Source organism: Sarcophilus harrisii, chromosome 1, assembly GCF_902635505.1.
Source record: "Sarcophilus harrisii chromosome 1, mSarHar1.11, whole genome shotgun sequence".
NCBI lineage: Eukaryota > Metazoa > Chordata > Mammalia > Dasyuromorphia > Dasyuridae > Sarcophilus > Sarcophilus harrisii.
Window position 1 is genome coordinate 549,791,914 of NC_045426.1, and position 16,411 is coordinate 549,808,324.

A 16,411-nucleotide genomic window follows, 5' to 3' on the forward strand; every position below is an offset into this window, starting at 1 on the left:
AGGCCTGACTTCTATGCCATCTAGCAGCTGCTCTCTCTCTCTCTCTCTCTCTCTCTCTCTCTCTCTCTCTCTTAGTTAATTTATACACAGTTTATTGAAAGATAAGGTTTTGATTTTTTGTATGTAGAATTATATACTCTTTCATGGATCATTAAAAAAGCAACCCCTTTCCACCCAAGTCCATTTATTTAGCTTTTAATAAGCAGTAAAATTCATAAAGTAAAACTTGGCAAAGATATGGGAGTGGTTTATATTTCCTTCTCCAGTTCATTTTTTTTTTTGTTTTTTCATTTTTATTGTATCTTTTTATTTACAAAACATAAGCATGGGTAATTTTTCAACACTGACCCCTGCAAAATCTTCTGTTCCAAATTTTCCCCTTCTTCTCCCTACCTTCCTCCCCTAGATGGCAGGTAGTCCAATACATGTTAAATATGTTAAAACATACATTCAATGCAATATATGTATACATATTTATATTTATCTTGCTGCACAAGAAAAATCAGATCTAGAAATTAAAAAAAAGTCTGAGAAGGAAAGCAAAACAAACAATAACAGAAAGAGTGAAAATGGTATATTGTGGTCCACACTTAGTTCCCACAGACCTCTCTCTGGGTGTAGATGGCTCTCTTCATTACTGAACATTTGGAACTGGTTTGAATCATCTCATTGTTGAAGTGAGCCATGTTCATCAGAATTGATCATCATATAGTCTCGTTGCCATGTATAATGATCTCCTGGTTCTGCTCATTTCACTTACTAACTGCTCTTTTTAATCTTGAAATCTTATCATAAAAGTCAAATAGCATCTGCCACCCTTCAGTGTGATATGTTACAGGTTTTATTTCATTTCAGTTTCTTGCTTTTCTTTCTGCATGTTGAATATGTAATGGAGAGTAAAATCCATCTTTGGACATAATTGAAAAAGAAAAAAATGTGTTGGCAAATCAACAATGCATTATACCTAAAAATCTTTTTTTTTTAATATAGTGGATCTTGTATTACTGAGAGCAACCCAGAGGACAGAGGAGTCCTTACAATGACAGTTAATGCAGTTACTAATCGGGGATAATTCATGTGACAATTGGTTTCCTTAGCAACAAGAACACTGTAGAATTCCACTGTGTGGTGGACATGTGGGTCATCATGAGAAAAACTAATAGGCATTTTTTGTTTGGGATTTCAATATCCAAATTGCCTTCTTGAGTGAAGCGAATAGAAATAAGTATGAAAGGTGGCTTGAATTGAATACATGACAGCAGGTGATATCTACATAATATCCAGATACAACTTCCCAGATGTGGGAAACAATTTTGCATCTGGATCTTAAATTCCAAATGTGTCAATGTTATTTCTCGTGTCTGGTGTACAATAATTTCTTGACTGATTCCTAGAAAACCATCTTTATCAGATAGGCCAGTCCATCAGTGAGACTCAGGCCATCACACACGGTCAATCTATACTATTTGAACCTATAAAGAGAATTTCCTTAGTGGTAGAAACCTCATACTTCAACTACTCTTTCCTTACCTCTCTAGAAGTTCATGCCAATAGGCTAGTATTCCTAATCCTTTCCTACCTTACATAATCCTAGCATTATGATGACAAGGTGAACATATCAAGACTTCTACCCTTATCAGTTCTCATTCAATGTACTTGTTCCATGTTGCTTTTGAAACTTCTATTGCCCTTGTTCAGAAGAAATACCTCCCACTAGTTGCTGTCATTCTAAGTATGACAAATTAAATTGAAAAGGACATTTCAGATAAATATTCAGTTTTGTAATTTGAAAAAAATTAAGACTATCTGAACTGTCAGGGACCTCAGGGCATCTAGTTGAAACCATTCCCCCATAAAAATCCATTCTAAAATGTACCCCAAAATTGATCATTGAGCTACTCTCTAAAGATCTCCAGCTAAGAAAAATATATTCCTGCCCCCAACAGCCAATATTGCAATTGGGAAATTTTCACTACTGGAAAGTTGTTTTCATTTTTTCCTGACTTCAAGCCCAAATTCACTTCTGTGGAACTTCTACTCATCACTTCTAATTCTCTTCTCAGGAGCCAAGTAGACCAAATCTTATCCATTTTCCTCATGACAACTCTTTTAAAGAAAATCATCATATCATTTCTAACCCTTACCCAGACTAAATAACCCCAGTTCTTTTAACCTATTCTTATTTAACATATTTTTCAATCCTTTTTGCAAGTAGGGGTCCTTAAACTACTGGCCACAGGCCAAATGTGGCAGCTGAGGACGTTTATCCCCCTCACCCAGAGGATATGAAGTTTCTTTATTTAAAGGCCCACAAAACAAAATTTTTGTTTTTACTATAGTCCGGCCCTCCAACAGTCTGAGGGACAGTGAACTTGCCCCCTATTTAAAAAGTTTGAGGACCCTTGTAACTATTTAGAACAGATATATTCTAGCTTACCTATAACTTTTCCTAAAAATGATGCTTTGAACCTAAAGCAAACAGTACTTCAAGGAAGAGTAAGCAAAAGTCTTGTCTCCTTCTTTGAACTCTATGATACTCTACATGAAAACTGTTAGCCTAACATTTTTTTGGTGGCCATATCACACTGCTGGCTTACAATAAGGATGTAATTCACTAAAATCCCCAGATTTTTGCTTTTTACTTTACTTACTGTTTTTTTTTTTTCTGGCCATGACTCTTCTATTCTGTATTTGTGAATATTTTTGTTGTTGTAATTAATGCAAGTGTTACATCATTCAGCTTTTTCAAATCAAGATCTTCTTTGGATCTTGATTTTGTCATCTAACATGTTTGTTAGCACTCAAAGCTTAATGTCATCTGAAAATTTGTCAAGCAGGCAAATGAATCCCTCATCTAAATCGTAGATTTAGATCTGGCAAAACAAATTTAAAACCACAGGACAAAGGCCAGATCCTAGTTATGCTTCCTTAGAGACCCATCTCCAAGATGACATAAATTCATTAATTAACTATTCTTTCAGGATAGTCATTTCATCCATTTCAAATACAATTAACTCTACTTCCATCTAGCCTTTATCTGTCTATCTTGACTACAAGCAAAGCATTATAGAATTTCTCAAAATTTTGCTAAAAACAAATTAAGTATTCTCTATCTGTAAGAGTCCCTTGATCCACTAGTATAATTACTTCATCAAAAAAAGAAAACCATATTACTGAGGAAGCCTGTTCCTGAGGATGCATTTCAATATGCATCTTTAGATGCTCTCATGCCAGCCCTTGAAAGTCCAGTTTAAAAGTTTATAATTTCCACTTCCCTTTTGAGAAAATTAGAACATTTCTCTTCTCCAGCTCTGAAGTACCTCTCAAATTCTTCAAAATCTTTTGAGGATCAATTGTAGTGCCAAAGAAGTCCCATTGACTCATTTTTTTTCAATGTTTTGATTGAATCTGGTGATTACCTATCTGATCATCTCCTCATTTATCTTGAATTTCTGTTCTCTCCCTTTCATGTTTTTGTTTGTTTTGGTTTTGGTTCCAGTCTGGCTTCCCAGTCCAAAGATCATTCTCCTTGGATGAGAAAATAGAAACAAATAAGATCTCATCTGTTATGACCATTCTACCCATCCCTTCATTGACTCTCTGATTGCTCTGAAAATAGTTTTGTTTTTAACCCTCTTAAAAACAAACAAACCAAACCCTAAAAGATTTTTTAGGATTTCAGGACTAAAATAGTGGACATTTCAAAATCATTTTAACTCTGTCTCATTCATTTAAAGAAATTTCCTACTAGGATGTTGAATGGCAATGATTGAATTATAGTACCTTTGAATATTAAAGCTAGAAAACATTTTAGAATCTTGTCTTATCTTATTCTTCCCCATGATGGAATTCTGTGTGTGAGGAAACTGAGGTCCAGAGAGGTTCATTTGTTTCAGATTTGTTTCAGAGTTAAGACTAGAAATTTGACTTTCTGACTTCCAAGAGTCAGATTTGTTTGTTCCTCTCACTATGGAATATTTCTCTCTTTTCTTTCTGTTCCTTCCTTCCTTCCTTCCTTCTTTCCTTATTCCTTCTCTTCCACTAGCTTCCCTCCTTCCCTCCTTCCTCTCCTCTTTCCTTCCTCCCTTTTTGTTTAAATAATTTTAAAATAGTTTTTTCTGAATTTGACAAACATCAACAGATAAGAACATTTCCTTTTACCAAAAAAAAAAAAAATCAGAAAAAAGGATTGCATTTGAAATCATGAATTTCAATATGTATAATTTTTAAAATATGTAACAAATTTATTATGTTAGTTCCCAAATTGTTTCACTTTTCTGTGAAGTGTCTTCTGTTTTTGTTCTTGTGCTTTAAAAAGATGCTTCAATAGTGGCTTTATCTTTTCTTTTCATTTCTATTATAATCACTAGTCTTTCTCCTCTTTGCTCCCAGTCCCATTCCTATACTCTTTCCTAAAAACTATTCCCTATCCCTTGTTCATAACAAACATAATCAAGCAAATCAATTTTATATACTGTCTATACTGGAAAACATCATGTACATATGAGCCATCATGTTCCTTTCTAGAGCTAGGAAACATACTTCATATCAAGTTTCTGGAATAGTGGTTAGTCATTGAATTGACTAGAATTCTTGGATCTTTGAAAGTTGTTTTTGTTTACCATGTTATAGGCATTGGATAAATCCACCTGGCTCTGTTCATTTCATTCTATATCATTCCGTACAATTCCTTTTAGGTTTTTTTCTTTTGAGCCTATCCTTTTGATCAATTAAGTACAATAATATTTCATTACTTTCATATTCAACAATTTGTTCACCTAACCCCAAATAAAGGAAACCCCTTTATTTCCAGGTGTTTTTATCTACAATAAAAATTTTGAAATATGAGTCATTTCCCTTTTTCTTTTATCTCTTTGGAATATTACTAGCCTAGCACTATCACTGTATCTACGGGTATGTGCAAGTTAGTGACTTTTGAGGTATAGTTAAAATTCACTTACCAGAAAGGATATTACAATTCCACCATCCTACAAAAATGTCTTTAATATATTTCTCCTCTATTCCAATTATTGCCATTTTTCATTTTTGTCATTTTTACTTTCTTTCCATCTCCAACTCCAGAAAGAGCGTTGAGGACAGTACCTGATGAATGCAAGATTGGTACAGGTCTAGAGATTGCCTAAAATCCATATTTTACTCCACTTTTATATTCATGATTTTTCATAATTTAAGATACTTCACCATAGCCTTAGAGATGAAAAAGGTCTTTGAAGCCATTGAATCCAACCCAATAATTTTTCATATGAGGAAACTGAGTCCCCAACAACAAAAACAAAAAAACTTGACTTGCCCAACATCGTATGATCTGTAAGGAGCAGAGCTGTAAGGAGAGAGATTTCAACTTTACTGCCTTTAGTTCAATACTCCTACCATTGCATCATGTTGCTGGTCTAGCTGTTTATATTTGATCAACATGACCAAAATTTGTCCACTTTAAAAATTAATTAAGACCAGTAATAAGCCAAACTATGTGAATTAGCTTTAGTTAATTTAGATTTAAGGAAACAAAATCCTTCCCTTTTTGGTGAGGAAATTGTTTTGGTGGTTCATGTACCTATTTCTTCAGCTTCTATATATTAATCTATGGAACAGTTATAGCAGAATGCCCTCAAGAGATTTAAATGAATTGACCTTAAAGTCTTGAATTCCTGAGCTGCAATTATATACTACAATCCTTGGTACAGAAAGTAATTATTGGCAGCACCAGCAGTATTAATTATAACTATAGTAACATAACAATAATAACAACTAGAGATTATCTTTTTATTCCTTGCAGGAAGAACTCAATCTCTGGAGTAAGAAACTCAGTGCAAGTAACCCTGTGTGAGAAGGAGCCAGCAGGAGCTGTCAGAGCATACCATAGACTTATATACCCTCTAGGCACAAGTCTGCTGTTCTCACTGAGGCAAAGATCCTATTAACTTCATCAGTTAGATGGTAGAGGGAATGCATGGGTGAAATCCCCTTAGGTAAAAATAGTGTTATTCTTATTCTTACATTGACAGAAGGTGAGAATTGAATCTATCATAAATGTTTTCAGGTTTCTACTTTTAATATATGAGGCTCTGAATTAGGGTAGTAGACATGTAATATGTCTTAGATATAGAATTTATGACAGGCAAGTGAAAGCACTCATTTTTAAAAGTTGATTTCCCTTGAACCTGTGTGGTACTCATCTCTTTTTTACTTATCATTGAGGCTATAAATAGACTAGAAAAATAAATTTGGTCAAGGAATACTGGCACAGACATCCACAATCAATAAACATTTATTGAGTGCTCACTGTCAGAAATAACAAAAATAATGGCTGTCCTGGCCCTCACAGAGTATACAGTGTAATGGAGAAAGCAATATACTAAAGGAATCTGAAACAAAAGGTGAAGTTACTACCCAAGAATACCCAGCACAGGTGTCAAGAATAATATAGAAACCAGCAGAAGAGCTAATGAAAAATGAAGTTAATTTGAAAAGTCTGAGCCCTTTCTAAAGGGAGGTTTTGGGAGAGATTCACAGATCTACCTTCCAGCTCTCTAGTGAGAAGAAAAGAGCAGCTAAAGGTGCTGAGAAAGTACTAATAATCAAAGGTGAAATAATCTCAATGATGATTAGATTTCAGATGATGAGTTTTTCCTGGGGAAGGTATGATGTCCTTGTAGTCAAAACCAAGCTTCCCCAGCATTTTAGAGAGCCACAAAAAATCAAAGAAGAATGGATGTTACAACTCTCAAGAATGTATATTCTGATTAAGACATCTGAGGGTGTCAGAAATGTGTTCCAGTTCAATGATCCCCATTCTGACATTCACTTTACAAAATAACTCTAGCTTGTCTAGAAATGCCATTGGCTCCCCACTGCTAAAGCCTACCTACCTTGAAGTATATAAAATTTAATAATATATAATATGTACAATTCAACTTGAAAAAAATCCCATTCATTTATTTCTGAATCACTACATAACTTTTAACACAGGTAGCAAGGTTAAGATAAGGAGTTATATTTTTATGTTTTCTTTCCATAGAAAATAGAAAATAAGGTATGAGAGAAAAGGATGATTCAAAAAATATGTCCCCAAATGCAAATATTTGGAATTAAATGTACCAGAGCCTTTAATGTATATAGTCAATAACAACAACAAAAAACCCTCAAACTTTGCAATGTTTAAGTATGACATACCTTCTCAAATCGGATCAGAAAAGAAGATAATACAAAATTGGTATCAGAATGTTTCTAATGCATCTATAAATAATCTGGACTTGGGACCAAAGCTCAACTGAAATTTCAGAAAGCCCTACCAATGGAAACAGGTTAAACTTTTCTCTAAAGAATTACTTATAGAGCACCATCCCTGAAGTCAGGAGGACCTGAGTTCAAATCTGGTCTCAGACACTTGACAATTCCTAGCTGTGTGACCCTGGACAAGTCACTTAATCCCAATTGCCTCAGTAAAAAAAAAAAAAAAAAAAAAAAAAATTACTTGAAGGTTGAAACATTTAAAAATTTTATAGGGTTACTTGAAGAATGATGTTCATTGGCCTTGTTATTGTACTCCCTATCTCAGCTGTCAATGTTTTCCTTGAAATTCAGGGGATAGTTCTACAAAATGGCTTTACACAAGTAGAAAATGAGCTGACGATATGATCTTTCAGCAAAGGGACCTTTACAAAAAAGATACTGACTCCTAAATACCTTATAGCAAAGTTTAGCGGTTACCTCTTTTGAAGACAAAGGTATATTGGTTCTAAATTCAGAAAACAATAATAAAAACAATTATTAAAACAATTATCCTATTTTATGATGCTTTAACATTTACAAGGGATTTTTCTCTATATCACTATTTTATGGATTATTTCACTTTTATCTTGGTTGTCACTTTCCCAGGTTAGTGCCCGGCACATTGAAGGCACTTAAGTTCCTTTTGATCTATCAGTTGGTTGATTAATGAAGACCAAAGCTCAGAGAGGTTAAAGGGCTTATTTGAGGTTACACACCTATTATGTGATAGAACTAGAATTGAAACTCCAGGCCAGATCATTACATGATAGGAACTAGAGGTAGAAGGAGCTTCAGTGATGTTATTATTGTTCAGTCATTTTTACATTCTGACTCTGTGACCCAATTTGGGATTTTCTTTGGCAAAGATCCTGGAGTAGTTTGCCAGTTTCTTCTCCAGCTTATTTTATAGATAAGGAAACTGAGGCAAACAAGATTAAATGATTTGTCTTGGGTCCCACTGGTAATAAATGTCTGAGGCCAGAACTAAACTCTGGAAGATTAGTTTTTCTGACTTCCTTTCTCACTCCTCTATTCACTGTGCCAATACAGAGATAATCTATTCTAAACCTCCTCATTTTACAAATAAATAACTAAAACTCTCAGTTAGTCAATAAATATTAAAATGACTTATTTTTGGTTACATAATTAGAATTGGATTAGGAGACAAAGGACTTGAATCTTCTCTCTCTCTCTCTCTCTCTCTCTCTCTCTCTCTCTAATATACCACACATATTCTTAGACAAGTCACTACCCCTCCTGGACTCAGTGTTCTCATCTGGAAAAGGAAGTAAATAGTTTCAAAACGTCTCTTCCAATTCTCCAATCCTATGTCCTTATATAGAAGGTATTCCTGCCAGAGATGTCTTCTGGAAATCTTGATTAAGGGAAATATATCATTGAATCAATAGAGAAGGTAGGTAATTGTACTTAGATGTACATTTCCTTAGATCTCATAATTTCCTTCTTTTTCCCTTGAAACGAATTCTTAACCATGGGCTTAGGATGCAAGAGAAAAGACAGAACAGAGAAAAAGGCAAGAGACAAAGCCATAAATCTATTGGCCATGTCAGGCAAGGAAAATCAGAACTTTTGCCAAGGTCAACACTTCATCAGTTTGCATCACTGAAATTGTCTGTGTTAGGGGCCAGCTTCCAAAGAGATCCAGATACCAATAAAGATTCCACCTAACTATAGAGGAAATGGGAGTCAGTGCTGTCAGATCTGGAGTTGAGATGGATTCCAAGATGCCTCGACTACCAGTTTATTAGAAGAGAATCAGCTACTGAGATCAAGGGAGGACAAATTCCATTCCCACATTTCTTTGTTTTCTATTTTCTGCTTTTTAATTCCTCAACTCCTAAAAAGGGAGTACCAGACACAGTTCTTTCCTATAATCTTTTTGCTATATGGGAAAGTGAAAAGGACATTGGAAAGTCACTCAAGTGGGAACCCCACTTTGTGGTTCTTTTGCAAGCATCTTATTTATTATCATTCTATGATAAAATATATTTAGCTTTAGCTGATTGCTGGTATAATAATTGAATGAGAAGGGGGAAGATAGAAATGAGGACTAGGAAGCAGAGATAAAAGATTTTCTCATTTTAATCATTTTGGAATATAGTCTATCATACTCTTAGGCTTTGAATATTGAATCTCTTGAATACTTTTGAATCTTAGACAAATGAGAATATTCCTTACAGGCAAGTAGTCATAGCAACACTCTTTTTCCTGTAAGATCAATATGCCTGATACACGGGCTACTAAGCACATGGAAAACCTACCAAATTCATACTTTTCCTGTACTCACAACCCTAAAACCAGAATTACCCAAACTGGAACTTCAACCACAGGTGTCCCAGTTTAATGTCCAGAGCTCTTTGTACAACCAGACCCCTTTCTCTAAATCAGTGGCCTTTCCATTATCTCACACTAACTCTTTAAGAGAAAAGACATTCACACTAACTGAACGTTAACAGTAAAATTCATCTCTGATAGGCTGTAGAACAGAATAACCATCTCTATCTGGTTCTTAATGGGAAAGTGCCTACCAGACAAAGATATTATTACTACCAATGAAGCTCACTTGTCACAGGCAATGCAGCTGTCTGTAAGCTCTCATTATTTCCACATGTTTCATGATTGTTTCAAATAATTACTCACTTGTCTAACTCTCAGGATTATTGTGATATAAGAAACAATGGGAGGTACTTACTTTAAAAGGGAAAAATTCCAGAGGCAATTGGGTTCTCCATCTCTGATCTTCTATGAAACTTATTTACTTCTGAACAATATATTAGAAGGATGGCCTCTGACACATATCTCCATTGCTGTCAGTGGATAAGAGTGTTCAGTTTCTCTTAAAGGGGAGTTTCCTGAAGAATTAATTCTGACGTACACTATTCTCCCACCTCACCAAAAAAGTTGCTCCTTTTATTGAAATTTACTAGACCTGGAATTCTTATGGATAACTACTGAACATGAATTTGACAGAGAAGGAAGATACCTCCAAGAAAAGCATTGTCAAATGTGCCATCCAAATACAGAGTTTCGTTTTGCAGTAAATTCATTCAAAAAAAGGATATTCATTAAGTGCAATCAACCCACATCCTTATAAGTCCTCTTGTAATCAGTTTGGCATATTATCTCCTTTCATTTTTTGGAGAGGAAATAGAAAATATTCTAACAGCTGATGGTTACACAATAAAGTCCCCTTTAAAAAGGGGTGGGGTGGGGACTTGTGCACTGGAAGAAAACTAAGAGCTCAACAGATATTTGAAATTCATTGAGATTAAATAAAAGGAAAAATTATCATGATTATTATTTTAACTATTATTATTTGTTAGCAGTCAGAAGGCCAGCTTATTTGTAGCCTACTAAGGAGAATTGAGGCAACAGAGAAGTGTTGATTTACTTGAGTGAGTGGTAACCATGCAACTGAAGAAGTAATGAGTTTACACCACGAACATATTCTTTTTGTCTGAGAATGAAGCACCACTTCACTGAATTAAATAAAATTTATTTTTAATGAATACAACCCTTCACCCATTTTAGATTCCTTTCCTAAACTAATGTTTCACTGAAAGCCTACTTGGGACAATTCTAACTCCATGGGAGCTACAATGTCGCTGCCTTCACCCTAACCACCAGCAAGTGATTAATGACTGATAGCAATAGAGATAATAATTAATAACACTTGCTATTCTTACCTTGGTAATCCTTACTTCTCCCATGATTATATCCACTCTCTTTGCTGGTATGGGATCCATCCAGAATGGAATCATTCTGCCCAGGGATCTCATCTAAGACTATGTTTTGGGCAGTTTCTTTTAGAATAATCAATCTGTTTTGGTTAGTATTATGAGTACTCCTTAGCATCCACAATGTTTAGCATTGTGCCTAGTACACAAAAGCAATTAATTAATGTTTATTGATTGATTGAAAACTTCAAACTTAAAAGTTTTTCTAGCTTGATGGAATGTGTCAAAGCTTGAACTCCATTAGTGAGATTTTTGATACCCCAGAGGCATTTCTGCACCATGATATAGCATCAGAGTGAGAACTATATTATAAGTTAAAATGAGACAAAGTTCTTAGAAGAGATCAAGGCAGAGAGATATGAGGCTTCTGAATGATATGAGGAATTTCCTTACTTTTAGCTTAGGAGAAGCAAGAAGCAAGAAAGGTTCTGTGGAAGAAATACTTTCTGAGCTGGATCTTAAAACAAGAAAACCCTGTTTTCTTGTGAAAATTCTTTCCTGGGACAAGGGATGATACATGCATATACTCAGAAAAAGTAAGGGAAGGCAAGGAAAGATCAAGAACATTGATTCAGAACCAGAATGGACTTCAGAAATCATCTCATTTAAAACTGTCATTTTATAGCAGAAGAGACTTAAGGAAGTTCTAGGAAGATGGAACAAGAATCCCAAGATAAGATAGACCCAGAAGAAGAACATACTTCCCTACCAAGTACAGCATATTTTCTACTAAAATAATCATACTATCAGCTTCTCCAATAGGCTATGGATATGGAGGGAAGTAAGGTAAAGGCTGGTAAAAATAATTTGAACTTAACTGCCAAGTCCTTGAGTAAAAAGTTAATGAATTTCTTTTCAACAATGAGGTGATTCAAGCCAATTCCAATAGACTTGTAATGGAGAGAGCCATCTGCATCCAGAGAAAGGACTATAGAGAGTGAATGTGAATCACAATATGGTATTTTCATTTTTTTATAGTTGTCTGTTTGCTTGCTTTTTCTCTCATTTTTCTTGTGAAGCATGGTAAATGTGGAAATAATTTTAGAAGAATTACACATGTCTAATCTATACTGGATCACTTGCTGTCTAAGGAAGGAGTATGTGGGGAAGAAGAAAAATATGGAACACTAGGTTTTGCAAAGGTGAATGTTAAAAACTATCTTTGCATGTATTTTGAAAAATAAAAAGCTATTATAAGAAAAAGTTAATGAATTTGATTTTACTTAATAGGTAATATGGAGCTATTATGGCAGGTTATTTAGTGGGAAAACAAAATCTTTTGCATTAGGAATAATATTTGGTAGTAGAGTGAAGGATGGATTATTGAGAAGTGGGAAATGGAGACAAGGTGGACAATGTAAAAAATTTTTACAATAGATCAAATATGATGACACAGAATTTTCCTAGAAAGTATTCTGTTTGTTGTTGTTTTTGGTTTTTTTTTTTAGTTGTGTCTGACTCTTTGTGATCCCATTTGGCATTCTCTTGGTAGAGATACTAAAGTGATTTGCCATTTTTCCTCCAGTTCATTTTTTAAGGCAGGAACTGAGTCAGACAGGGTTAAGGGACTTTCCTAGGATCATCCAACTAGTAAGTATCTGGAGTCAGATTTGAAGTCAGGTCTCCCTGACTCCAAGTCCAGTACTCTAAGTTGTTCCCCAGAAAGAATAGAATTAAGAAAATGACAGTCCAGAAAAAAGGTAATTAAGTCCTCAACTAAGGCAGTAATACTGGGAATGAAAAGAGAGATATTGCAGAGGTAGGCTTTACAGAACTTAATAAACTATAGATCAATTGAAGTATAGTGAAAAGATAAAAGTGATTTAAAGTTTTGAGCCAGGTTGATTGGGAGAATGATGAAGTTAGGAGAAAGGAAATGTTTTCAAGAGAAGATATTCAGTTCAGATTAAGACACGTTGTGTTTAAGGTACTAATTAGTTGATCTAGGAATAGACTACTATAGGCAGTTTGGTGACATGGTGTAAATCTTAATTTGAAAAGACCAAAGTTCAAATCTTACTTCAGACACTTATTTATGTGACTCTGGCCAAGTCTAAATTCCTCCCAGCTACTTCCTTATCAATAAAATGGGGATGATGATAGTAACTATTATAGGGTTGCTTTGAGGATTAAATAAATTGACATGTGAAATGTTTTGCAACTTCAGAATACTATATAAATACTATGTAGTAGGAGTAGTAGCAGTAGTTATACTGGTGGTGGTAGTAGCCGTAGTAGCAGTAGCAGTGGTTGTAGGGCTATAAGAACTTCAGAGAGACTAGGAGAGAACTGAGAACAGAACCATGGGGGTCACCCTCCCTCACCAAGTCGGTAGATGCGCTAATATCTTTGAATATATAATGATAAATAAAGACAATTTATAGGATGCTATAAGGCCCTTCCTATTCTCCATCACTTTGAATGTCCTATTATTAATTAGTTACAGAATTTGATTACCCTTGTTAATATGCATACATTACCTAGGCGCAAAATTTAGACCTCATGTTAGCCTTCTCCTATCAATTTGTCAACATATCTTTTTGTTTAAAAAGTCATCTTGCTAGGAAATAGTGAATGTGATGAAGTGAAAGAGAAATAAGACAGTCAAGAAATCTAAGATATTTCTTAGAGGAGTCTGGTCCTTGTATATTTGGGAGAGTGGGAATGGTGGGAGGTTTCTAACAGCTAGGGAGGGGTCAAAATGAAGAAATCACAGTAGTTTCAAGCTTTATTTTCACATTTGCCTTTACCTAACTGTAAAACACTGTAAAGTGCTACAAAATTGTAGTCTCAGAGAAGGGAATTTCAAAATTAATTTTGCCTAGACATCAAAACTGAAAAGTAAATAACCACCCACAGTCTAAAGAGTAGGCTGATGACATGCCTGGAATAGGATTGGAGAGTTGAAGGGTGGGGAGAAAAGTCAGATAAAGGAAGATTGGCAATATAGGTTCCATACCTTGCCAAAATCTAATTGTCCCACGAAGACTAGAATTTTAATTAAGTCTTTGTTTCAATAATTAAAGCAACCATGATTATTGCAGCATCATGAAACATATAGCTCAGGAACTTAGTTTAGAAGTTTTACTTTAAATTAATATAAATCATTGATTCAACTTCTTGAAATGAAGAATTTTTGGATCACTGGAATAACATTAAAAACACAAGAAGAGGAAAAAAACTGGGTAGAAGGTGTGCACTATGAGAACAAGAACCATTTTGTTGTTGCTTTGTATCCCTATACTTGCCCAGTGTAATCACTTCATGCTGAATTGATGAATTGAAAGAAAGGATCTGAGCACTCCCAGTTCCCGCTTTGCAATACTCCCCATAAAATAGAATACACTCTGCCCCCCCCCCAAGAGGCAGAATAATAGCCAAGCTTTCAGAAACCAGAATTTTCTCCATAAAATAACTACAGTTAATCTGAGGGATGGGGTAAAGAAGACAGGCTGTAGTCTAGTGGATGTTTACAACCCAGTTAGTTAAGAATGAGTGAGGTCCCATGGTAATCAGGTCTCAGTAGTCATTTTGAATAGCTGTATCTGAAACTGGAAACAAATTTGTTGCTGAAATACAAATTGGAGGAAATTGCTTTTGTGGGAAAACATTTCCTCTCCGCAGTGGGTTTCTCTTTTGTGTTTTGCCTGTTCTGATAGTGCAAATTTTAGAGGCAACTGTGATCTCCTGATAGGGAACCTGGCTTCTGTTCCAAGCTCTTTCTACCCCTGCAATTTTAGGCAAGATTCTTTCTCTTTGTCTCTTTTTATGTCTCTGTCTAACTCTGTCTCTGTATATCTCTTTGTTTCTGTCTTCTCTCTATCTGTGTCTCTCTTCTCTCTCTTTCTCCTTTCCTCTTCCTCCTTCCCTTCTCCGTTGTCTCTTCCTCCCCTTCCTCCTCTTCTTTTCCTTTCTTTTCCTATTTTTTTTCTCCCTTCTTTCCTTCATCCCCCCCAGTTCCCACTAAAAGGCAAGTGGAATTAGGGGATCCAAATTATTGTCTCTTCTTTTTGCTTCATTAAATTGAGTTGATCAAGGACTCCATTTACCATTCTAAACTAGGTCTATTTACAGAAAAAAAAAATCACCTGGATTTGAGTACTTTAAATGATAGGCATGAAACAAAGAATTAATAAACGCTGGCAATTTTCTGTCCAAAGTATAATGTCCCAAATGCCTTCACTAATCACTGACCAATACTGCCAGCAAAAGAGGGCATTTTATTAATAATACTTGGCAAGCCCAACAAGATAAAACTTCAGAAATAAATCTTCAGGGAAACTTATGGAGGTAAAAGCCAGCCCTTGGAATGTGGTGATGAGGCATGGAGGAAGGGCCTATTCCCTTATGTCAGTTCATTCCACACAGATGAGCTGGCAAACCCTATGCTATGCGATGTCCATAAAGAGGCAAAGAGCTACAGTATTATTCATCACTCCTCATCCCACCCAAGCCAAAGGTGGGAGAACCAAACAGGTTCATAGAGAAGAGAGCATCTTTGAAATCTACTAAAAAAATAAATTCTTTAGTGATGATTGAGTGCAAACCTTCTCTTTGATGAGTTAGATGTAGAACCTATAGTGAAGACAAAGATGGATAATAAATAGTTCTAGACATCAAGTGCTTTATAACCTAGGAGAGGAATTAAGGCAGAAGGACCTGAAAAGTCAACAGTAAAGATAATAAGAGAAAATAGGGCCATGGTATAGGAAGAAATTACACATGAGTGGAATGGATATCATATGTTATTTCCCTAGATCCAGGATAAAATACTATTTCCAGAAGAACCACCAAAAAAAAAAAAGTCAGACTGATAAATCAATTAGAGATAATTATTCAATCTTGCAAATCTATTGAGGCCTTCAAAGGAGAAGTGACTAGTTCAATTTTTTTTCCTCAAAACTTCCCATTTTCACTATTTGAATGGCAAAAGTAAAAATAATTGAGAAGATTCAATTAAATTCAACAAAAATTGATTAAAATCTACTAAGTAGAGGGCTTTGCCCTGAGGCCTTGAGTTATTTAGGTCCTAGGTCTACATAAACAAATACATACAAATTAATAGGTAATATAAATAAATAAGTGAATAAGTAAATAAAGAAAAAAAAAGGTAAATAAAGATAAAATAGATGGACAGATAATATCAACAGACAGTTCCTGTATTTCAAGATTTGTAATTTTAAATTTACTATTAATTGATAATTATATTAATATCTTCTTTCCAATAAGATTCTTTAAGTCAAACTTAGATAGCTAGCAACCTAGCTATCTAAAAGCCCCTACTTGTCCTTTATATTCTCTCCCAGGTACCCAATTAGTAGAATCTGGAGCAGCTCTCCACACTCCCACCCTTTATCCCA

The 16,411-nt window shown here is 34.9% G+C and overlaps 1 long non-coding RNA gene across 1 annotated transcript in view; it reads right to left on the reverse strand.

Moving 5' to 3' along the window:
* LOC116420641 overlaps positions 1-16,411 on the reverse strand; it is an 81,688-nt gene that overhangs the window by 18,167 nt on the left and 47,110 nt on the right. Inside the window, exon 2 of the long non-coding RNA XR_004231019.1 lies at positions 4,962-5,103. This is a non-coding gene — a long non-coding RNA (uncharacterized LOC116420641). The remainder of the gene's footprint in view (positions 1-4,961; positions 5,104-16,411) is intronic.